At 37.0% G+C, this 24,770-nt stretch overlaps 1 protein-coding gene across 1 annotated transcript in view; it reads right to left on the bottom strand.

The window, feature by feature from the left end:
* The window catches only part of RFLNB (refilin B), a 49,547-nt gene that overhangs the window by 21,571 nt on the left and 3,206 nt on the right, over window positions 1–24,770 (bottom strand). The window lies entirely within an intron of this gene.

Genomic DNA, 24,770 nt, shown 5'->3' with positions numbered 1-24,770 from the left:
CTGCGTTATGGAGCAGGTTCCCCACATATTAAAGAAGCAGAAACTGCTCCTTTTTCCTCTCCGCCAACCCAGAAGTTGCCAGATCAATCACCCCGACACTCGCTCATTCGGGGTGATTGACATACCCTGCTCTAGCCTAATTGGTTGTGCCAGGGGGCAGCATTGCACAAGAATCCTGTTAAATTTCGCCCTGTGATAAAATACAGCAAGTGGTAATTGTAGGCAAACAGTTTCACTACTTGTGAACATATCTGCCTGAGGCTATGGTAAATTTACCACATTGTATTACACAGTTTCCTCTGCACCAGTGAAAGTATCAGCTAATGAGAATTAGTAAGTACAAAACAAATACTGCAGTATAGGGTTCAAGTTAAACATCTTTTACTCAATTTTTCTTTTTTTTTTGAGGCGAAAACATTATTTCAAAAAAATCCACCAGCCCTGCATATTTTCATGCTTTTTATTTCCTTTAATGAACATTTCTTAAACTCAGTTTCAATTTCAACAATATATACATATCCCCAACATTTACAGGATGGGTTGTGCCAATGGCGTTTCAGGGCGGCACTCAAACAGTACTTTAAAACTGGGACACCAAAGGCAGGAAGCAGGCCACACCTATTAACCCATAACAATCCCACATGATGCTGGATGATTGAGAGTCATGATGTATACTATATACATAACTAAAAATGCTACTATATTTACTCTGTGTTATGTTAAATCAATTGGGAGACAATCTATTTTAGCCAGGAGCCTAGCTTAATAGGTTGCCAAGGGGCATCTTTGAAAAGGTGAGATTGTGTATAAAATTAATTGAGCGCCCATTCACTTAGCTTTTCCAGTGTTTTGTTCCTGCTTTTAATATTAATAGTTGTGTGAAATGCTCAATACATGATATTACGCACTTCAAATGAGAAAATGTTTTATGTAAATATTTGTAAATGTAAAATATTTGCATGTCTGGTTTGTTATAGCAAAGTAATCTCGCTGGATAGAATGAAAGGTGTCTACTGGGGCTGGTGACTGTGGGTTGTAGCTTGGAGAGTAGTGTTGTAGTGTTTAGCCTTGGTTGTGGGTGTTTCACTGCATTCTAGGGGGTGTGGTTTGAATTATTCAACTATATATAAAGTATCTTGTCTCTAGATCGTCTTTTTTTATTTTATTTCTATTTAACTGTTTTTAAGTGTTCTTTTTTTACCTATGTTTGAGTGGACTATTTTATAGACTGAGTTTTCTTTTGTTTTTCATTTTAATTCATTTGTTCTGTAAAAGCTTTAAGGCATTTTTGTGACACCAGTATTCTTCACAATGCCAAGAAGTAAACGTTTACAAGATATGATAAATAAATCTTCACTGATTATAATGGAGCTTAACGCCTTATTCCAATTGTAAGTAGGTAAGTGACACAGTACTTTGCCCAGCATGCTGTGTTGATGTAGTACCTACATCCAACACAGAGGCGCATGGTGCGGTCCCTGCTGACTGAGCTGATTGTGCTCCCTTACAATATGAAGCCAGATTTTCTGTGTCACTCTCTATAACAATCCACTTTTGGTGTCGGTGGGAGCAGTGGGAGGGAAAAAGGGAAAAGGGAGGCAGGTGGGTGGCCCAGCTGGGAAGGGGGTGGGGTGTTCCCTATACTACAGAAAAGTGTTAGCCAGGGGAGAGGGAGGGATGGTGCCCTACACTATGGAACAATATTGGCTGGGGGGAAAGGGGCACTTACACTAGAGAAAAGGGTTATCTTGGAGGGGAAGGGGGCCCTACACTTCAGAAAAAAGGGGGAAAAATAATTTGTTACTTGCAAACTGGCTGTCAGTAACAAATATGGCGGAGCAGTGGGTAGGGGGAGGGTTAGAAAGCTGTTTAGGGGGGATCAGGGAGATAGTAGGGTGAGGAGGGATCTACACTACAGAAATATTAAAAAATACATATTTAAAATAAAGAAATAAAAGCCATGAAGTGTATACTGGCAGACTATGAAAGTGGTGACCAGTGTGGGGGGGGGGAGAAGGTAAGAGTAGGGGGGGCTGGGATCAGGTAGGGATTAGGTGGTGGGAGGTGTCAGGTGGGAGGGTAATCCCTACACTAGAGCAAATATTAACCTTACAAGCTGATTAACTGATTAACCCCTTCACTGAAGTTATATATCAAGGGGACAGCACCAACCAGTCAGAGGCACATACAGAGCTTGCTAACTCCTACATAAAATGCAATCCAAAGAAATGGAATCCAATCTCATTTGGAAAATTAGAAATCCTTTATTACTCCCACAACATAAGTAGAGGGACAACATTTCCGGCCCCTTCATTGCCAGGAGTTTCTGATATGTGGCCTTCTTATTTCCAAAAACCTATGGCAAAGCCATGCATGTATGCAATTTCTGAACAAAGCTTCACAGGGAATCTTTTACAACCATTTGTCTTATGACTGCAGTAGTTGTGAGTAAATAATTTCAGTGAGAAAACCAAGTTTGCAAAAAAGTTAAATTTTATTTTTATAAATAAAAAAAAAATTCATGTCAATTATGTCTTGCAGTATTCTTTAAAAATATGTCAGATGTTTTACGTCAATTTCTAGCAATATCTTTTTAAAATATGTTACATGTTTTACGTCAGTTTCCAAGTTGATACTGTATAGACTGTTTTTCAATTAAATATATATATATTGTTTTAGCGTATATGCTTGAGGATTTTATAATGTTATGTCACTGGTTTTAATATTGCAAATTGAGCTGTTTTGAAAGGAATTTCATGTACCGAACACTCAATGATACTATTGGATCTTTGTAATGATAACAACTTCCGTTTTACCTGCACACCTGTATTTAAGGTTGTTAATTTTAAAGCATATTATTCAGTTTACATTTGCCTGAGGAAACGACCGGTTCATTTGGTCGAGAAACGCATTGCAGCAATACAAGAAATAAAGTTTCTTTTTTATTTGGAACTTTTCGGAAGTTTGTCTTATCTGTTCACTAAAGAACATTGGTATACCAAACCTATAGCCATAAGTGTGGCTATCCCTGGAACACAGCTGAAACCAAGCCAGAGAAACTACAACTGGTATTGAGCCCAGGAGTCTGGAAACACAGCAGACCAACGGGTCCGTTCAGTGTACTAGCCACTGTTAAGTGCTAGCCCGCTCACAAGCACCGGTCAAGAGTACGGTGCAACACATTCTGGTAAGCCTTTAATCCCTCTTGCTTATAAGTGGTTACATTTGGACTTACACTATGAGGCGCCCTCTTTTTTCTCTTTTTTGATTACTTAGATTGTCCCACACACCGGGAACCAGAGGAGCGGCCTCCCCCTCTCCCCTTAATTATCATCTCTACTAAAGAAGAATTTTATGGGATTTGCACGTTTCCATATCTTTGGTTTAACATTCTCTGGGGTTGAAATTGTAAGCATTATCCAGCTGGATAAAACCCAGGTACTTTTCACATTGTGGATTAACACATAATCACAACGCACCTGTTACCACCTTCAAACCATCAGAGCGCGTCCCTTCAGTTCCTATTTCTGGGAATTGATCTATTTTATTTTTATATATGATCATTTTTGGGGCAAAATAGGGACATCAAATATACTAAAATGGGCTTAGATCAATACCTTGGGTTGTCTACTTTCAAAATATATATATAGTTTTCATAGGTAAATAAAAAAAAGCAAAATGCAAAAAATTCTCTGGTACTTTGGGAAAGTTTTCAATGAAATTAATTCCCGGTAGCAAAGAGGTTGACGTACAGCTTGCACCTGTGACTAGGTGCGGGGGGCAAATGATTATGAACTCTGCAATATCTGAGTTGCTTATGCTGCAAGGTTTTTTCAACAATATATTAAAGGGATACTCACGTCAAATTAAATTTTCATGATTCAGATACAGCATGAAATTTTAAACAACTTTCCAATTTATAGTCTTTTATATTTACACTTTTTGAGTAACCAGCTTCTACTGAGCATGTGCAAGAATTCACAGACTATACGTATATGCATTTGTGATTGGCTGATTGCTGTCACATAGTACAGGGGGAGTGAAATTTGATAGAAAAAAATCTACTACTCATTTGATATTCAGAGTAAATGCTATTGTATTTTCTTGTTATCTTGCATTTGTTGATTATGCAAATCTACTATGTTTACTGGTCCTTTAATTTCAAGGGATATATTGAATCTAAACCTTAACTCTCTAAACTTTTTTACTCATAAGTATCATTTTAGAATTCCAGGTTCCTTGGCTCTTAATCTGTCTTAATATTCAGTTCTCTAATTATGGAATTGACCACAATCATTCACGATTAAAAAATGTCATCTAATCATTATCTACAAAATTTCCTATTAAAACACTAATAAAATATTTTTTTGTATATAGATTAGTTGACAAACTTTTCTAAAGAATTGTGATTGACCTCTATGCATTTTGTTCTGTCTCTTTCCTTTTAGATATTTTTCAAGCTATTTTTTTTTTTTCGGACGAAGTCCCCATTCCCCTCCCCCTCCCCTTAATTCTTTCTCTCCTTCTCTCTTCTCCCTGAGAATATACTGAACTGTATCGATTACAAATCTGTTTTCAAACGTTATAACGGTCTACTTAATGTTCCCTTCCCTTAGAGTGGAAGGAATGTTGTATATATTAATATCCTGATAAGACTTGTAACTGGACCTTTGGGTCCGAACACTGGATATTTGTCAATATGTGTAGGGGTCCTACGAGCCTCCAAGTGTTACTTGTTATGTTTAAACCAAATAAAAATGTATTTATAAAAAATATATATATCCTTTTTTTGTATATAAATTAATTGACAAACTTTCTCTTTCCTTTTAGATATTTTTCAAGCAATATATTCAGCAATTTTACTACAATGTGCATCAAAAACCAACATAACTAGATTCAATTGAATGAATAAAAGATGAGTAAATCTAAAACGAAGCTCATATATTAACAGGAAGATGTATTTACAGAACAAACTGTGAAGACAAATTCATTAAAAAAAAAAGTATGCTCACACATTAATAGGAAGATTTATTTTTCAGCGCCTTAAAGCAATTAATTTACTTGTGGTAAAGTTTAGCCACGTGTAACAAAAATGATTTTCCAAGAATCGCCTGGTATAACTCCAGCCCCACTGAGGTGTGAAACACAGATTTTGTGGTGGGACTATTAACCATCTAAGTACCAGAGATGCCTGAAACCCCCACACACCTCAGTATGTGTGTTTGTTTCTGTGTGTTTATTTCACTCTGTATGTGTGTGTTTCTGTGTATTTATTTTACTCTGTATGTGTGTTTGTTTCTGTGTGTTTATTTCACTCTGTATGTGTATGTTTCTGTGTATTTATTTTACTCTGTATGTGTGTGTTTCTGTGTATTTATTTCACTCTGTGTGTTTCTGTGTACACGTCTGTGTCTAGTAAAAAAAATGACTATCATTTATTTGACATGATTTGCGTGGCATGTTCTTCTATAGCTAGCTATCGTTAAAGGGACATTAAACCCCAAAAAATGTATTTTATTATTCAGAAAGAACATGCATTTTAAAACAACTTTGCAATTTACTTCTATTCTCAATTTAGCCTCATTGTCTTGTTATTAGTATTAAAGCAGCATCAATGCACTACTAGGAGCTAGCTGAACACATTGGTAAGCCAATGACACGAGGCAAACATTTGCAGCTTCCAATCAGCAGTTAGCTCCCAGCTCCTGAGCCTACGTAGGAATGTTTACAAAACCGTATCAAAATGTTTATCTACAAAATTCTCCATGAACTAGAATTCTGAAAAAAATTATTAGATAAACTTATCTAAATGACTGTGATCAACCACTTACTTTGATAAATAATTAAATTTGAGAGTTGTTTAACATTGTATAATCTTTCTGAATCATGAAAGTTTAATTGTGACTTCCATGTCCTTTTTAAAAGTTACTCTTGCATCCACAATAGACAGACTGAGAGTTTAAATGCTCAGTTAGGTCAAATTAAACTTTAAGGATTCAGATAGAGTGTGCAATTGTAAACAACTTTACTTCTATTAACACGGCTTCTCTTAGTATCATTTGTTGAAGAGCATACTTGAGTAGTTCAGAAGCAGCTGTTGATTGGTGTCTACACACATGTCTCTTGCCACTGGATCATCAGTTGTGTTCATTAAGTAAATTGGAAAGTTATTTAAAATTGCATGCTCTATCTGAATCATGAAAGTTACATTTTGATGTCCCCTAAAAAGCTGTTTTAGACACTCACCTCAGGTGACCTTGAAAATAACTAACTTACATGTCTATTAATATGTTTTAATTGTGCCTAAGTGAACCATCAAGCAGCAGTATAAAATATAATATAATATATATATATATATATATATATATATATACAGGGAGTGCAGAATTATTAGGCAAGTTGTATTTTTGAGGATTAATTTTATTATTGAACAACAACCATGTTCTCAATGAACCCAAAAAACTCATTAATATCAAAGCTGAATATTTTAGTTTGTTTTTAGTTTTAGCTATTTTAGGGGGATATCTGTGTGTGCAGGTGACTATTACTGTGCATAATTATTAGGCAACTTAACAAAAAACAAATATATACCCATTTCAATTATTTATTTTTACCAGTGAAACCAATATAACATCTCAACATTCACAAATATACATTTCTGACATTCAAAAACAAAACAAAAACAAATCAGTGACCAATATAGCCACCTTTCTTTGCAAGGACACTCAAAAGCCTGCCATCCATGGATTCTGTCAGTGTTTTGATCTGTTCACCATCAACATTGCGTGCAGCAGCAACCACAGCCTCCCAAACACTGTTCAGAGAGGTGTACTGTTTTCCCTCCTTGTAAATCTCACATTTGATGATGCACCACAGGTTCTCAATGGGGTTCAGATCAGGTGAACAAGGAGGCCATGTCATTAGATTTTCTTCTTTTATACCCTTTCTTGCCAGCCACGCTGTGGAGTACTTGGACGCGTGTGATGGAGCATTGTCCTGCATGAAAATCATGTTTTTCTTGAAGGATGCAGACTTCTTCCTGTACCACTGCTTGAAGAAGGTGTCTTCCAGAAACTGGCAGTAGGACTGGGAGTTGAGCTTGACTCCATCCTCAACCCGAAAAGGCCCCACAAGCTCATCTTTGATGATACCAGCCCAAACCAGTACTCCACCTCCTCCTTGCTGGCGTCTGAGTCGGACTGGAGCTCTCTGCCCTTTACCAATCCAGCCACGGGCCAATCCATCTGGCCCATCAAGACTCACTCTCATTTCATCAGTCCATAAAACCTTAGAAAAATCAGTCTTGAGATATTTCTTGGCCCAGTCTTGATGTTTCAGCTTGTGTGTCTTGTTCAGTGGTGGTCGTCTTTCAGCCTTTCTTAACTTGGCCATGTCTCTGAGTATTGCACACCTTGTGCTTTTGGGCACTCCAGTGATGTTGCAGCTCTGAAATATGGCCAAACTGGTGGCAAGTGGCATCTTGGCAGCTGCACGCTTGACTTTTCTCAGTTCATGGGCAGTTATTTTGCGCCTTGGTTTTTCCACACGCTTCTTGCGACCCTGTTGACTATTTTGAATGAAACGCTTGATTGTTCGATGATCACGCTTCAGAAGCTTTGCAATTTTAAGAGTGCTGCATCCCTCTGCAAGATATCTCACTATTTTTTACTTTTCTGAGCCTGTCAAGTCCTTCTTTTGACCCATTTTGCCAAAGGAAAGGAAGTTGCCTAATAATTATGCACACCTGATATAGGGTGTTGATGTCATTAGACCACACCCCTTCTCATTACAGAGATGCACATCACCTAATATGCTTAATTGGTAGTAGGCTTTCGAGCCTATACAGCTTGGAGTAAGACAACATGCATAAAGAGGATGATGTGGTCAAAATACTCATTTGCCTAATAATTCTGCACTCCCTGTATATATATATATATATATATATATATATCAGGGATAGGCAAGGTGTCCGTACACGGACACTGGTGTCCATGACTAGCCTTTGCAGTGTCCGCCACAACCTTTGTATATCTTTTCTTTCTGATTAAATAATAGGTAGTGTGAATAAAGTTAGTGGCTTGTCAAGAGACTGCTAGTGATATTAGGTGATAAGTTATGGAAAAAATAAAGCCTGAGTGAAATACTGGATGTGTATCTGTGTGATGATCTTTATAATGTATTAGCAAACAGCAAGGAGAGAGAACAGGAATACAGACTTTATTCAGCAGCATCCATCTTAACAATAACTGCCCGCCCCCTCCAATCACATGACTAAAATGTTAACTGTTTGTAGTGCACAGAGTGAACTAAGCATAACTATTGAACTTAAACTATAACATAAAGCATACACATCATTACATCTTCCCCTTCAAATATGAAACACTTAATATGAGACAAAGTCTTCCCATATTTTTGGTTTAATAGCTCGACCATAACGAGAGAAAGTAACTGCTGGCTCACTAGCAGTACAATCAGTGTCAGGTTGAGAGTCATTCCCAGCATTATCGCAAGCTGATACACTTATGTTGTCCTCAAAGTCCTCAGTAGACTTTACATCCATGTTAGGGAATTCTGTGCATTCATTGCTTTGCTCTTTATTGTCATTGCTGCTTGGTTCCTCGAGTAGAGTATCAGCTGCAGTGTCTGGTCGAAGATGACGCCTGTTGCGTCTCAGTTTCTGTCCACACTTGGTTTTGATTATATATGACCTTGGTGAATTAGCTTCACTGACAATTCGAGCAGGTTCCCATGTATCCCCAGTGACTCTGTGTCTCACAGCTTGCCCAGCCCTGAGTGGACCAAGTAACTTGGTAGATTTGTCAAAATACAGCTTTTGCTTTTTCATGTTTATGTTCCTCTGACCTGTTACCTGATCCTGTGGGATAGTCTGAGGCTGCAATTTCTGTGGTGCAATAGGCACTGTGGTCCTCAGTGCTCTACCCATGAGCAGCTGTGCAGGTGAACATAAACCCTCCATGGGTGTTGCACGATAGTTTAACAGGCCTAGGTACACATCCTGCCCTGATGATTGTGCTTTTCGGATAATGGATTTGGCTATGCCAACATACTTCTCAGCTAAACCATTGGCCTGTGAGTGATACGGACTTACTGGTTTGTGCCTGACTCCCCATTCACGCAGAAAGCACTGGAATTCAGCACTTGAGAATTGCGGGCCATTATCAGACACAAGTTCTTCACACACTCCATGTCTTGAGAGTATTGTTTTGAAAGCCCATATGATTGCTGATGCTTTTAGATTTCTCAGCTGTACTAACTCAAAGAATTTGCTGTAGTAATCTACTACTATCAGGTAGTGGTTGTCCTCAAAATGAAAAATATCTGTGGCCAGTCTCTGCCATGCCCGTGAAGGAGTGTTCCATGGTGTGAGAGGTTCTTTTGCATTGTTTTTTTGAAATGTCTGGCAGGTTTCACATGTCTTCACAAGTGTCTCAATATCAAGGTCCAAATTAGGCCAGTAAACCACATCCCGTGCTCTGCGCTTACAAAGAGTAATGCCCAAATGTCCCTGGTGAATTTGCTCCAATATTTCTGCCTGCTGTGATTTAGGAATAACAATACGGTCACCCATGAATATGATATCCGTATGAAAGGATAGTTCATTTCTCACAGGCCAGAATCCCTGCAACTCAGGAGAAAGCTTCTTTCGTTTTTCTGGCCAGCCATTGCATATGACACGAATTAGTTTTTCTAGTACTTTATCTTGTTTGGTATCTTGTCTAATTTTTTCCAGCCGTACATCAGCTATTGGAATATTTACTAGTACTGTATGTACCTGTTCTTCCAATTCAGGTTCATCCCGTGCTTCATGTCCTTCTGGAAACACCCTAGACAGCGTATCTGCCATCGGAATTTCCTTTCCTGGTTTATATTTCACTGTGAGATCATACTGTTGTAGTTTCATAACCATCCTCTGCAGGCGTGGAGGTATAGCAGATAGTGGTTTTTGCATGATGTACTCCAATGGTTTGTGATCAGTTTCCACAACCACTGGGCGACCATAGATATACTGGTGAAATTTCTCACATCCATTTACAATGGCCAACATCTCCTTCTCAATTTGAGCATAATTGGCTTGTGTTGTTGTCAGAGCTCGTGAAGCATATGCAACAGGATGTCCTTGTTGCATTAGCACAGCACCTAACCCAAACTGGGATGCATCCACTTGAAGCACAGTGTTGCAGTTTACGTCAAAATATTTCAGTATTGGCCCTGGATGTTTAGTGATCAGTTTTTTTACTTTCTCAAATGTCTTTTCCATGTTTGCGTCCCAAGACCAAATAGCATCCCTTTGTAGCAATGCACGTAGTGGGGCTGTCAGCTGAGCGAGGCCCTGAGAAAACTTGGATAGATAATTAAAAATGCCTAATGATGTCTCTAGTTCCTTCCTGGAGGATGGGGCCTTCATGCTAATAACTGCTGTTATCTTCTTTGGATCAGGCTTTAAACCCTCTTTGGTTAGAAGGTGTCCAAAATATGTAACCTCTTCTACCCCAATTTGCATTTTGTTTGGATTGAGTTTAAGATTTTTCTCCCGACACCGCTTGAGTAAGGCAATAAGGTTTTTGTCATGTTCTGTACGATCCTTTCCATAAACCAGCAAATCATCAATTATTACTTCAACACCATGTAGACCAGCAATCAACTCATGTGATTTCTTTTGAAATATTTCCTGAGCAGAAGCAATGCCGAAAGGTACCCTTGTGAAACGCCATCGTCCAAAGGGGGAGTTGAAAGTGGTCAGGTGACTGCTGGGTTCATCAAGACGCAATTGCCAGTAACCAGATTGTGCATCTAGTACACTAAACACTGTTGCTCCTACTAGCTTGTGAGCTATATCATCTATGGTGGGGAGTTTGTAGTGTTCTCTCATTATTACTTTGTTCAAATCACGTGGGTCAATGCAAATACGAATTGCGCCTGTGTTTTTCTTCTCTACCACAACCATAGAACTGACCCATTCTGATGGTTCTGTGACCTTTTTTACTACCCCCAACTTCTCCATCCTAGTTAGTTCTTGTTTGACTTTAGCCTCAAGGGATAGAGGTATTTTCCTTGGGGCATGAATGACAGGCTGTGCACCCTCTTTTATACGTATGCGGCTAATCCCCGGGAGGCACCCTAGGCCTTTGAATAGATCACTGTACTCATGCTTAATGTTGTCCTTTGACAGTTCGCTGCACCCACCATCCACAGCCATAATGATCTTTACAAGTCCAATATCTTTACTTGTTTTTAGACCTAATACTGCTGGGGCTTTTGTTTCTATCACAAACAATTGTAAGACCTTTTCAGATCCCTTGTAAAAACATTTTGCATGGCAGCGACCCATCACTTTCAGCTTTTCACCACCATATCCCAACAGTTTTGGTAGGTCTTGAGTCTCTAAGGGGAATTCATTTCTAAGGAGTTCCAGGTATGTGTGGCTTGGCACACAGTTTACTTGTGCCCCTGTATCTATTTTGAATGTGACTGGAGTTTTGTGAGCCCCTATCTGTAGGGTTACATTTGCTTCATCTGCAGACTTGTGTGATTTCTGTACTGCTGCAAGATATATTGGGGTGCAATCTGAGTCTAACCCTGCATTGTCATCATTGTCCTCTATGGCGTGTACAGCCTGTGTTTGTGTCCTTGCAATATGTGAAAACAGTTTACACACCCTGGCAAAATGTCCTCTTTTCTTGCATTTATTACATATCTGCCACCTTGCAGGACAGGCAGCATTTTTGTTGTGCATGTTTCCACAGTAGCCACAGGTTGCTTGTGTGTTACTTGTCCCAGTATCCCACTTGCCTTTTATCCCCTTGTGTCCTCTTTCTTGCCAGTATCTGCTGCTTTGATTTTCTATAGCACTGATCTGGTGTTGTGTTCCTTCCAGTACCTGCATGTCCTTTCTTGACATTTCATATGCTCTAGCAATCCTGATGGCTTTCTCAAGATTTAAATCTTCTTCCTGCAGCAGCTTTTCCTGAACTTCTTTAAACTTACTGCCCATCAGAATACGGTCTTTTATCATATCACCTGCATCATAAAAAGCACAGTCTTTGGCAAGCAAGCGCAGCTGTGTCACCCATTCATCCACAGATTCACCTCCACACTGATTCCTCTCATAAAACATTTTCCTCTGCACTGTGATGTTTTTCCTTGGATTGCAGTATGCTTCAAACTTTGCAAACAATACCTCTGGTTTTTTTTTGTCATCTGCAGTGATATCCCCACTTGCCTGCCAGGCTCTGCATACATCACGTCCCTTTTGTCCCACACATATCAAAAAGTGTGCTGCCTTCTGTTGATCAGTCCATCTGTCTGCATCTGGGCCTGCAAACACAAGTTCAATCAGCTCCCTCCATTTTGACCAATTGTCAGAAATGTTCCCTGACTCTAAATCCAGAGAAGGAATGTTCTTTGTGTTGCTGTTTGCTGCCATGTCACTTTTCACCCCACTTCTGGTACCATGTGATGATCTTTATAATGTATTAGCAAACAGCAAGGAGAGAGAACAGGAATACAGACTTTATTCAGCAGCATCCATCTTAACAATAACTGCCCGCCCCCTCCAATCACATGACTAAAATGTTAACTGTTTGTAGTGCACAGAGTGAACTAAGCATAACTATTGAACTTAAACTATAACATAAAGCATACACATCATTACAATCTGCATCTGTATAATAACACCCAGCTCTATACAAAGACACAGTATTGACACTGGTACATGCGTATAGCCAGACAAGGGCTGGTTATAATGTCAGTGGTATCTGCATCAGTATAATAACACCCAGCACTATATAATGACACAGTATTGACACTGGTACATGCGTATAGCCAGACAAGGGCTGGTTATAGGGTCAGTGGTATCTGCATCAGTATAATAACTCCCAGCACTATATAATGACACAGTATTGACACTGGTACATGCGTATAGCCAGACAAGGGCTGGTTATAGGGTCAGTGGTATCTGCATCAGTATAATAACACCCAGCACTATATAATGACACAGTAGTGACACTGGCACATGGGTATTGCCAGGGGAGGGCTGGTTATAGAATCAGTTGTATCTGCATCAGTATAATAACACCCAGCACTATATAATGACACAGTATTGACACTGGTACATGCGTATAGCCAGACAAGGGCTGGTTATAGGGTCAGTGGTATCTGCATCAGTATAATAACACCCAGCACTAAATAATGGCACAGTGGTGACACTGGCACATGGGTATAGCCAGAGGAGGGCTCGTTATAGGATCAGTGGTATCTGCATCAGTATAACACCCAGCACTATATAATGACACAGTAGTGACACTTGCTCATGGGTATAGCCAGAGGAGGGCTGGCTATAGGATCAGTGGTATCTGCATCAGTATAATAACACCAAATACTATACAAAGACACAGTAGTGGCACTGGCTCATGGGTATAGCCAGAGGAGGGCTGGTTATAGGATCAGTGGTATCTGCATCAATATAATAACACCCAGCACTATATAATGACACAGTAGTGACACTTGCTCATGGGTATAGCCAGAGGAGGGCTGGTTATAGGGTCAGTGGTATCTGCATCAATATAATAACACCCAGCACTATATAATGACACAGTAGTGACACTTGCTCATGGGTATAGCCAGAGGAGGGCTGGCTATAGGATCAGTGGTATCTGCATCAGTATAATAACACCAAATACTATACAAAGACACAGTAGTGGCACTGGCTCATGGGTATAGCCAGAGGAAGGCTGGTTATAAGATCAATGGTATCTGCATCAGTATAATAACACCAAGCACTATAAAATAATGTTTTTAATTTCAAATTTACCTTGGTGTCCTTCACTAAGGTCTGTACTTTGAAAAATGTCCGCCACAGCCTTTGTCTGTGCCTATCCCTGATATATATATATATATATATATATATATATATATATATATATATATATATATATATATATATAACTAAAATGTCTTAATAATAACACAATTATAATTTAAAAGTAATATGAGTATATTAAAGGGACACTGAACCCAATTTTTTTTCTTTCGTGATTCAGATAGAGCATGCAATTTTAAGCAATTTTCTAATTTACTCCTCTTATCAATTTTTCTTCGTTCTCTTGCTATCTTTATTTGAAAAAGAAGACATCTAAGCATTTTTTTGAGTTCAGTACTCTGGACAGCACTTTTTTTTTTGGTGGATGAATTTATCCACCAATCAGCAAGAACAACCCAGGTTGTTCACCAAAAATGGGTCAGCATCTAAACTTGCATTCTTGCATTTCAAATAAAGATACCAAGAGAATGAAGAACATTTGATAATAGGAGTAAATTAGAAAGTTGCTTAAAATGTCATGCTCTATTTGAATCACGAAAGAAAATATTTGGGTTCAGTGTCCCTTTAACATAAGAGTTTTACATACATGCATTCAATTACTCCGATATTTGAAGGGACACAAGAAGTAAATCAAATTTTTCTTGATTCAGATACAGTACGCAGATTTAAGAGATTTTCCAATTTACTTCCATGAAATTGCACACTGTCTTTTTATATGCACCCTTTATAAAGCGCCAGCTACTACTGAGCATGCACAAGACATCACAGTGTATACATATAGTCTGTGATTGGCTGATGGCTGTCACATGATAAAGGGGGCTGGCAAATTAAAAATACATTTTAAAAATTTTCAGAAAAAAACTACTCCTTTTTTAGAATTGAGAGTAAGTGCTATTGTCATTTCATTATGCACTTGTTGATTATGCAATTCTTCTGTATTTAATGGTCCTTTACAGCCAAAGTTCTGGTTTGCAGAAAACTGTACCATGACAGTTTTAAAAACATTTATTTTGTATGCAGATCTTTCTCAATTCAGTGCTCAATTGCAGATATATATATATACACACACACACAATATATATACTGTATATATATATATATATATATATATATATATATATAAATATATATATATATATATACACACACATATACAAACATACACGCACATATATATATACACACACACATATACACAAACATATACAAACACACACACACAGACATATATATATATATATATATATATATATATACACATACACAATACACACACACACACACACATACTTAACACATAATACTAAGCTTTCTAAACGTTTGGATAACAGGCAGAATACACTACTCATTCTATGTATTTCCTTCTCTCAAGTGGACATAACAGATAATCACCATTGTCATGTCAATCACCAGATAGTCATATGGTTATGAGATTCTTCATTTTGATGATGGGACTCAGATAGGAGTGGGTTTATTCTTTGCAAATACACAGTTTAATTTACTCTAATATTATTATGATCTATCTACTATTTTTGCACTGACTATGTGAAATGTCAGAGGTCATGTAACCTCTAAAATAAAACGGAGGAGTCACCTCTTTCCAATGTGTGTGAATAGGTTCTTTGGCAGAAAAACTGTCCCAGGCTCAGCTCTTCACACTATTGTATTGCTTAAAAGGGAAAGTAAACACTTTATAATTACCAGACATTTCTGTTGTGCTGCAAAGTAGAAATGTAAAGCATAGGAGCTGGCCCATTTTTGGTTCAGAACCTGGGTTATGCTTGCTTATTGGTGGCTAAATGTAGCCACCAATAAGCAAGCGCTATCCAAGGTTCTGAACCTAAAATGGGCCGGCTTCTAAGCTTTACATGCCTGCTTTTTCAATAAAGGTATCAAGAGAACGAAGAAAAATTGATAATAGGAGTAAATTAGAAAGTTGCTTAAAATTGCATGCTCTATCTGAATCATGAAAGAAAAAAATTGGGTTTAGTGTCCCTTTAACATTCTTTTTTACTGCAATTGTTTTTCAATAGCCAAACTCCCCTCACTATTTGCCTTATTTGGAGGAGCCAAACTGGTCTTGAGTCTGCAGACAACAAGACTAGTGACTGTTACAATGTTAGTATAAAATGTTTGGGTTGCTGTTGTTATCAGCTGAAGTCAATTAGGGAAACATATGCAGCAGGTAGACTTGTGCATTCAGACTTTTCGGGAGGAAACAAATGCTGAAAATGGCGCCCACCAGCCACATTCGGCTATTTTTGGAGATTTCTACTTGTTAAAGTGCAACAATATCTGTGCAAATCTATATCTTAGTGTGTTGCACTTTCATAAAAAGAAATCTGGCTCTGAAAATAGACTCTCGACTTTGTTCAGAGTTAGCCTTAAATGTCAGCCGGGTGCATTTTAATTCTCAGAATTAGAAAATATTCAATTTCCATAGCTAAATTGCATGAAAAGAGGACAAAATAAATCATGAAAGTAAATTCCAAAGTTGTTTCATTATCCATAACTAAACATTTTATATAAAAACTACAGGTGTTTACTGTCCCTTTAATTACAGAAAGGGTCATTAAAATCCCAATGTAATTACAGTTATTAATTAATGAACATACAATACAATATACATTTATAATTATTTTTGGTTGCTAATACTATTGTTGTACAATGCCTCTTACTCCACTGTCTTCCTGATTGGCTGAAGCTCTAATTTTGTTCAAAGGGACATTATCTATCTATATATCTATCTATCTGTCTATCATCTATTTGTCTGTCTGTAGTATAAATCTATATGTGTGCTGCAAACTGTAATTTTAACTGTAGTTTTCTAAGCACAATTTACTTTGTTATGCAGTTCAGGGTTTTACTCGGAAAATACTCTTGTCTTTATCTAATCACTTCTGCTGTGCACAATTAACAAAAGATATAAATGAGCTACTGCACAGATCAAACAGTCCCTGTGTAGAATGTTGCAGGGTGATGCATCTGAGGTATGTACTTCAATCTCTTACAGGAAATGTTCTGAGTTAAATTGAAGAAATAGGGGTAAAATAAATAACGAAGTACAATATTTTTACTTCACATAATGACATTTTTTATAGGGAAGTTAGTTTTGTGCTGCAATATGCCTGACCTGGCTACATGCCACACATTCTTAAGAGCAGTGCACAAACTCATTTACAGATAGTGCTGACAAGTAAAGTAAATGAGAAAATCAGACTAACAAGGATCTGCATGTTTATGTCCCTACAGTGAGACAACAAAGCAATACTAATTGTGCTAACAAAATAACAGTTGTAAATGCTTTAAAACATGTATTTTGTATGCAGATCTTTTGCAATGCAATACTTCATTACTGTATATACTATGCATACACATAATGGACTTTATGCCCCTTAAAGGGCTTTTTTACTAGTCCAAGACCAGATAACATATGTGTTGATGCTGGGGGAGGAAGCTTTTGATTATGTTTACCACTAAATTGTTCACACCTTAGCTATGAATCCACAATATATTAAAGGGACATAAAGCCCAATTTTTTTTCTTTCATGATTCAGATAGAGCATACAATTTTAAACAACTTTCCCATGTATATAATTGTATTCTCTGTCTGAATCATGAAAGAACATTTTTGGGTATAACGTCTCTTTAATTGCGTTTTAGTGATCGTTTTAAAACCTGCTAACCATCTTTAATTACAGTATTTGGACAAAAAAATGGAAACCAACATAAGTAATACAATACCAGCATACTTATTTATTCAGTGTATGATCTGACTGCCACATAAGCTTGATTTGAATGTCAAATTTTGTTATGGTGAAACTATACATTTTGGAAACAATTCAAGGATTTTTCTTTTTTTTCTAATCATAGTTTGCTGAGCTCTGATTATTATTTATTTTTTATTTTCTATAAAAAAAAAGTCACTTTACAAAGGCCCTTTTGTCAGAGTTGAGATGTCACTGTGTTTTAACTCTTTATATACATACTACTTAAAGCAACCTGGTAACTGATGGTCTCAGCTTTAATTATGTCATGTTGACAATTCTATAACCTGTCCTCTTCAATTTTATGAAATGTTTGAGAGCATCCAAATAGACAGACAGATTTACAGATATATAAATAGATTGAAAGATAGATAGATTTACATACATATAGATAGATTTACAAACATAAAGATAGATAGATAGATCGATCAATAGATAGATAGGAACCCTCAGGCTTCCCGGATTTGTACAGCATTGTTATATGGATTTGACTATGTTCCAGTCATCTCTTGTAATTATAGTACATGTATGTAAATGTTATGGTTTTGGACAATCAATTCAGCTGAACAAGTGGGTTTGATGCTGATTATAGAGTATGTCTGGCTCTGAGAGGATGTCATGCTTTGCATCATCCAAGCCACATAAAGCAAGAGAGTCTGATTCTATTTTAAGGAGAGAATCGGGAATGATTTAAGTATAGATGAAGAATTCCCCCGGGCACCCCAGAATACACATGGTTCAGGCTCTTATTCTATATATATAAAACAAAACTATTCTACACTTACAGCTATTTATAATAACAATGTTTTGAGCATGTTTACAGTGTTGTTGTGGCTGTAATTGTTTGAATAATTTAGCAACAGGTTCTCTTCTCATTTGGTTCCTTTCATGTATTGGACTTGAGACATGAGACTTTTCGGAAAGGAAACAAATGTTGTAAATGGGCCCCGCCAGTGACTTTCGTCTATTTTCAGAGCCAGATTTCTTATTATGAAAGTGCAACACACTAAGATATAGATTTACACAGATATTAGTGTGTTGCACTTTTACAAGTAGAAATCTTGCTCCAAAATAGCCAAATGTGGCTGGTGGGCGCCATTTTCAGCATTTGTTTCCTCCCGAAAAGTCATAACATATGCAGTCTACCTGCTGCATATGTTTCCCTAATTGACTTCAGCTGATAACAACAGCAACCCAATGCATTTTATACTAACATTGTAACAGTTACTAGTCTTGTTTTCTGCAGACTCAAGACCAGTAAGGCAAATAGTGAGGGGAGTTTGGCTATTGAAAAACAATTGCAGTAAAAAAGGATGTTAAAGGGATACTAAACCCAAATTTTTTCTTTCATGATTCAGAGAGAGTGTGCAATTTTAAGCAACTTTCTAATTTAATCCTATTATCATTTTTTCTTCGTTCTCTTGATATCTTTATTTAAAAACCAGGCATGTAAAGTTTAGGAGCTGGTGTTCTGTAATATTCTCCTACTGTGTTACGTTTCCCTACCTATGGCCACTCCTACAAAAAACTTGCGCTCACTGCTGCAGTAGGAAAATATTACAGAACCCGCCTATAATAAACTTGTAAATATACTACAGAACATGCATGTGCTCATTGCCGCAGTCAGCAAATATTACAGAACTGGTACGTCCATAATTTTAGCACTAGCTGGGGCAATTTAAATAACAGTGGCAAAAAGGCTTCATATTCATATTAATGAAAAACATCCAATCATTTAATCAAACAAATCTGTATTTTGCCACTGTTATTTAAATGTCACCAGCTAGTGCTAAAATTGATCAAACAAAACCGTACAATAAATTTGAATATGAAGCCTTTTTTTGCCACTGTTATTTAAAATGGCCCTGTGACACTATGAACTATCAGTGTTTGCGGCATGCAGTTTCCTGCCTGCTGTGGGACTGACAGCTCTGTCCCGGTGATTTGTTTGATTAATTTTGGCACTAGCTGGTGACATTAATACGGTTTTCATGAATATGAATATGAAGCCTTCTTTTGACACTGTTATTTAAATTGCCCCAGCTAGTGCCAAAATTATGGACGTACCAGTTCTGTAATATTTGACGACTGCAGCAATGAGCGCATGCATGCTGTGTAGTATATTTACAAGTCTATTGTAGGCAGTGAGTGCATGCGTGCACAACTGCCTTTACTGTACAAGTTGTTTGTAGGCATGGCCGTAGGTAGGGAAACGTAACAGTGTAGGAGAATATTACAGAACACCGGCCTATTTTAGGTTCAGCACCCTGGATAGCGCTTGCTTATTGGTGGCTACATATAGCCACCAATAAGCAAGCGTAACCCAGGTTCTGAACCAAAAATGGGCCAGCTCCTAAGCTTTACATTTCTACTTTTTAAATAAAGTGTATGCTCTATCTAAAACAAAATTGGGTTTAATATCCCTTTAAGTTTTTTTTTTTAAAAAACTTGCCTGATATGTTGTTCTATTGCAGCACAACAGAAATGTCTGGTAATTACAAGGTGTTTACTGTTCCCTTTAAGCAATACTATAGTGTGAAGAGCTGAGCCTGGGTCAGTTTTCCTGCCAAAGAACCTATTCACACACATTGGAAAGAGGTGACTCCTCTGTTTTATTTTAGAGGTGACATGACCTCTGACATTTGTGTGTGTGTGAGAGTGTGTATATTTATGTGCGTGTGTGTGTCTATATGTATGTGTATATGTGGGTGCATGTGTGTGTATGTATATACTGTATGTGTGTGTGAGAGTGTGTATGTGTGTGTCTGTGTGAGATGTGTGAATATGTATGTGTATATGTCTGTGTATTTGTGTGTGTCTGTGTGTGTGTATGTGTGTATTTGTGTGTGTGTGTCTGTGTATATGTGGGTGCATGTGTATGTCTGTGTGTGAGTGTGTATATGTCTGTGTATTTGTGTGTGTGTGAGTGAGAGTGTGTATATATGGGTGCATGTGTGTATGCGCCCATGTGTGTCTGTGTGTGAGTGTGTATATTTGTGTGTGTATCTGTGAGAGTGTGTATATGTGTGTGTATATGTATGTGTATATGTGGGTGCATGTGTGTGTATGTATATATGTGAGAGTATGTGTGTGTGTCTGTGTGAGAGTGTGTATATGTGTGTGTGTCTGTGTATATATGTGTGTATTTGCATGTGTGTGTGCATATGTGTGTATTTGTGTGTGTGTCTGTGAGAGTGTGTATATGTGTGTGTATATGTATGTGTATATGTGGGTGCATGTGTGTGTGCATATGTGTGTGTCTGTGTGTGTATGTGTCTGTGTGAGAGTGTGTATATGTGTGCATGCGTGTGTATTTGTGTGTGTTTGTCTGTATATGTGTGTGTATTTGTGTCTGTGTGTAAGAGTGTGTATATGTGTGAATATGTGTGTATGTGACAGAGAGTGAGTGTGTCTGTGTGGCCATAATTATATATATATATATATTTATATGTATAATGATTTAAAATATACAATAACATTATGGGCTTCCCCTAACATAATGTTGTGAAAGGCTAAACTAATTATGTGAAAAGATATCATAAAAATAAAAATTGCTTATCCAATTTATGTAGCTTCTAAATCTGCATACGGGCACACACTGAGGGCAATAAGCACTAGAAAATATGATTGTACTCACAAAATTCTTGTCAGGCTTTATAAAGTAAAAAAAATATATATTTCATCTTTTTGTGTAAATATGTTACAAATACTGTATCTCTTATGTAAATTACTCTGCATATTTAGACTGTAAGCTCTTTGTACCAGCTGCTATATCTTGTTTCCTGATGCCTTTATTTGTTGTATTATTTCCATGTACTTTTTTTTGTTTATTCTTTAGTCTCTAAGGGATAAATAAAACCATAAACCATCTCTAACCACAACACATGGCATTTATATATAATAAATAATAGAAAGAAAAATGATGCTGAATCAACATTGTTTAATGTCTGAAAACAGCTGTACACTCATTAGTCACAAGGTTTTCCAGAAGAGATTTTTTTTTCATCAAAAATAGGGACAAAATAACATTTCAAAGGTTATTCTGCAAGTAGAATTTTAAGACCTCACTCAGGCCATCAATTTATCACTCGTCACTTTGAATTACAGACAAAATAAAATGGATTTTGCTCTTCAGCACCCAATTTATCAAGTTCACCTGACATAGTTTTTATGTTATCAGTTTTCTTTCTTTCATTCAAAAAGTTTCACACAGAAATTCCAAATCTGTTTACAGAGGAATGAATATAAAATGTTATTGGTGGATCAGCACAAATATTTAAAGGGCCAGTAAACTTAGCAAATAATGTTATACAATTCTGCACATAACATTAGCTTAGCGACAGATTTCTAAAGTGAAGGGTTAAATAGATATTTTGCAAAGAAAACAGAACACTGCTCCTGGCTCTACGGAGCGGCTCTGTTTTCTTCTCCTAAGCGCATCTGGGCACGCTGTCTAATCACGGCCGGCCCGATCACGCTATTAAACTCAATGTAGCTCACTCCCGACACCAGACCAGAGAGGGAGCGAGCAACATTGCGTTTAATAGCGCGATCAGGCACGCTTTGAGTAGAGAGCGTGCCCACGATGCACTTTAGAGAAGAAAACGGAGCCCACCCATCAGTAGAGCCAGGAGCGGCGTTCTGTTTTCTTTGCGAGATATCTATTTAACGCTTCACTTTAGAAATCTGGCACTAAGCTAATGTTATATAATTCTGCACTATGTGCAGAATTATAAAACATTATTTGCTAGGTTTACTGGCCCTTTAAATATTTGTGTTGATCCACCAATAACATTTAGCTAATGTAATATGTTGTAGCATTTTATTATTGCACTTTTGCTTGCAAATAACTATGTGGTCGATCACAATCCTTTAGAAAAACATCTAATGATTTTCAACAGAAAATCCCCATTACTATTTTGTAGATAAATAATTTGATAAACTTTCATACAGGATTGTGATTAACCTCTATGTGTTTAACCCCTGTAAATTGATTAAACACATAGTTAAAGTAACCTCCAGAGCCATAGTGCAATACTGAGAGCTAGCTGATATCATCTGGTGAGCCAATGACAAGAGATTCATGTGTGTAGCTAAAAACCACCAGCAAACTGAATAGCTACTGCTGAGCACGTGTGCATATGCTTTTCAACAAAAGTATACCAAAAGGACAAAGTAAATTTAATGCAAGAAATTAATTTAAAGTGTCTTAAAATTATAAACTCTATCTGAATCATATTTTTCCTTCTATGTCCCTTTAAGAAGCATGCATCTGTGTTACTCAGAAAAAAATAGAATCACATTGTTTTTGTTATAGCTGGAACAATATACATTTCAATAAAATATCATTACACAAAATAAACAGCAGGAGGCCATGCTTTCTTGCATCTATTCTCCGTTTGTTATACCTGTTGTTTATATCTTTTAGTGATATATACTGTATTCTGCATTCTTTACCTATTGCACAGGATTTGCATTACGTAATGATGATATCATTTTTGTCAGAGATGTATATCTCATCCTATGATGATTCTATAACTCTGCTTTTCCCATATCCCAGCCACAGTACAATTTTTTTAGGGCTTGAAATGTACAAATGTACCCAGGACCCCAAAAAAGTCCATAATTATATTAGGATCTTGAAAAAGTGACCACATGGTTAAAACTTAAAAATGCAAACACCCTAAAAAGTCCACCCTCAAGACCTTAAAATGGTGCCCAAATTTGTGCCTGTTGGTAATAAATATTAAAAAATAAAACACAGTTTGGTAAATACTCTTATAACTTGTTACCACATGCCAATTGTTCTGAATTTTATTCCACAAAGTTACCATTTTGTTATCACAAGTGTTTCCATATAAAATTACAAAAGTATCACCTCATCCTGCAAAACAATGATTTCCAATTCCAGGAGCCTGACAGCTTTTAGAATTTTACAATTGCATCCTAAATGTTTTAACTACCCTGCATGGCTCCTAAATAGGTGGAAATAGGAGGTTGATTACAATCCTTAAAGAGATATGAAACCCAAAATGTTTCTTTCATGATTCAGATAGAGAACTCCATTTTAAACAAATTTCCAATTTACTTCCATTATCAAATTTGCTTCATTTTCTTGGTATCCTTTGTTAAAAGAGCAGCAATCCACTTCTGGTACCTAGCTGAACACATCAGGTAAGCCAATGACAATGGGCATATATGTGCAGCCACCATTAAGCAGCTAGTAGTGGATTGCCACTCTTAAGTCTACCTAGGTATGTTTTTCAACAAAGCATACAAGAGAAGGAAGTAAATTAAATAATGTTAAATAATTTAAAATGTTATGCACTATTTGAATCATGAAAGATTCTTCAGCGCCCCTTTAAGAAAAATGTTATCTTATGATGTTTCTACAAAATTCACCATTAAATTCTATGGAGATATTTTTGTAGTTAAATCTTTTCATAAGCTTTTTTTAAGTAATGTGATCAACCCCTACGTTTGATTATTTCCTCAATATTCTTGATTGAAATACATTAATTAACCATTGGTGAAGATGTTTTCAACTAAGGCAGGCAATGCACAATGGTGCTGGAGATTGTAATTATGACTGACATTAAAAATGTACATTATTGCATTTTATTTTTGAATACAGATTTATTAGCAAAAATGTTTCTAATAAAAGCTATCAATGTATTTAGGGGTCGATTTATCAAAGCCATTCTCCTTTAATTTCGTCCAAAATAGCGCATACAAACTGATCTTCATATTCATCAAAGCACTCTGCGTCTATAATTGCGCAACTCTGAAAGAAACTTCTTTGCACTCCGCTTGCATTCGCCTAGGCACACGGGCGCGCTCCTGAGTGCAAAAATATACATTAGTAATAAGTGTAATTTAACAGCCCGACCTACAAATACGCACAGTTTCTTATTTATCATTGCTTTGCGCAGATAGGAAACTGAAATTTCGGCTTCAATTGCGTGTTGTATGTTTTGCCATACAGACTGAGGCGAACACCATTATAATACATGCTTTTACATCTTGTGATGCAGTACTTTCTTCTTTTACCTAATTTTTCAAAGGCTCAGCGCCAATAAGAAACTGTTATTACCAGATATTTGTGCTTCCACAGGCGCATATGGGTACCAACAGTTATATATATATATATGTGTGGATATATT

The sequence above is a fragment of the Bombina bombina genome, chromosome 3 (genome assembly GCF_027579735.1).
Source record: "Bombina bombina isolate aBomBom1 chromosome 3, aBomBom1.pri, whole genome shotgun sequence".
In the NCBI taxonomy this organism is placed as follows: Eukaryota; Metazoa; Chordata; class Amphibia; order Anura; family Bombinatoridae; genus Bombina; species Bombina bombina.
The sequence above is the reverse complement of the archived record's forward strand: the minus strand, read 5'-3'. Positions and strand labels throughout refer to the sequence as shown.